Below are 1845 nucleotides of genomic sequence, written 5' to 3' on the forward strand. Positions count from 1 at the left end.
TCACACTTGTTAAGCAGGCTTTTGTGCTGCTTAAGTCACTCCACTAGTCCTTTTTTGTGTTGTGTATTTTTAAGTTAGGGTCTTCTGAACTATTTGTCTTCTAACATCAATCCTCCTGATCTCTGCCTCCTGAGTAGCTAGCTTTCCAGGCGTCAGCCACCACTACCTGACCAGACAAAACGTATCTTGAGTTGGCCATAAAAATTGCCTTGTGCTCACTTCAGAAGCACATATACCAAAATTGGAACAACATAGAGAAGAGTCCATGGCCCCTGAGCAAGGATGACATGCAAATTTGTGAAGCAAAAAAATAGCTTTAGCTGTGCTTGCACATAAGCAAAACTCAGATTAGGTCAATTCTGTAAGAAGTGGTGTTAAACAGAAATGACACTCAACCTTTGTCAATGCTAAGTAGCCAACACTTACATCCTGATGTGTCCAGGAACTTTTCCCAAGGTAAGCCAGAAAAGGCAATTTTTGAATCAAATGAAATAATTTCTTATTCACTTGCACATTGTCCCAGTAATTATTTGACTCTGAAGCTTGGTCATTATCAGAGCACTAAACCTGTAGGTTTGGGATTTCTGACTCATGAATTACTTCTTACTCTAACAAGCTGGTTAGCGAAGCTGGTTTAGAGCAGTGGTAGATGCCTGCTTAGCACTGGTGAAGTCCTGGGCACACACACACACACACACACACACACACACACACACACACACAGAGCAAATAAGCTGTTTGAAGTTCCCTGGTGTCTCAGTTTAGTCTCTATAAACATAATCTTGGAACAGTGGCAATTGCAGGAAACACCATGTGACCCCACTGAGCCCATGTGCTCACTGCTTTCTTGTTACAGTGGGAACCATGGGCAAAGCCCTCTGGATGACAGCTCTGCAGCTTGTACCCTGAGCTCTCTGAGGTTCTTTGATTAATTTTGGAACTTTGAATTGTGTCTCTCTGTCTTTCTCTGTTTCTCTGCTAGGTTTGCTCTGTCTCTGGTGCACCTAGAAGTGGCTCTTCTTGTCTTGTTGACATTTCCTTCCCTAGGTGGGTCATTCATATTCACAGTCTGCAGTGTCATTTCCATGGCACATTGAGCTCCTCTACCTGTACTGGTCTGTGTATTTTTTCTCCTGACCATTAACACAATTTTCAGCTTCTTTGTATATGTCCCAGAACCGTGTGAGAGCAGGAAAGGAAGAACCTGTCTGTGTTTATTTTGTTCTCATCACTTTAGAACAGTGGTTGGAGCATAGTATCTACTCAGAAGATGTTGGCTGGAGGGTGGAATAAATGGATGAATGAGTAGATGGCAGGAGAGGGCATGAGGCCACCTGTCACATGGTTAAGCCTCAGGGCAGATTGGTGGTTGGTCTGCAGTCTAGGGTGATGGAGATGCTGCCTCCCTGACTGGGAAGAGACTTTGGATCAGATTAGAGAGAGAAGAGGTTCATTCATATTTTTCATAGAATGTGTGTCTCTAGTTTTGTGGCATGCCACCTCCTCCATTTATTTCCATAGTACTTGAAAGATAAGTCACTTCATGCCACATCTCCTCTGCCTTAATTCAGGAGACTGTGCTAATCACAACAAGTTTTCAAACTCGGTGCTCTAGGACAAAGTGTAGGCTGCACACACCAACCTGGAGAGCCACTCTTCATGTCAACTCCAGAGGAGAAGTTCCAGTGTAGTATCTGTGTGTGGGACAACTAGGAGCAAGAACTCCTGACACTACTCAGTAGTAGTGGGAACAGACATAGCTGGAAGAGGAGGATCCGTATGGAAGTCTTGAAACCAACTGGAACACAGAGGTGCAGATGGGACGATGTTACAACTATTCTCCTT

General features: G+C 43.9%; 1 non-coding gene across 1 annotated transcript; it reads left to right on the top strand.

The window, feature by feature from the left end:
- The first annotated feature begins 211 nt into the window (after positions 1–211).
- Positions 212–317, top strand: LOC141422046 (U6 spliceosomal RNA). Its single transcript, XR_012446711.1, has one exon. It is a non-coding gene; the product is annotated as a U6 spliceosomal RNA (small nuclear RNA).
- The last annotated feature ends 1528 nt before the right edge of the window (positions 318–1845 follow it).

Source organism: Castor canadensis, chromosome 3 (assembly GCF_047511655.1).
Source record: "Castor canadensis chromosome 3, mCasCan1.hap1v2, whole genome shotgun sequence".
In the NCBI taxonomy this organism is placed as follows: Eukaryota; Metazoa; Chordata; class Mammalia; order Rodentia; family Castoridae; genus Castor; species Castor canadensis.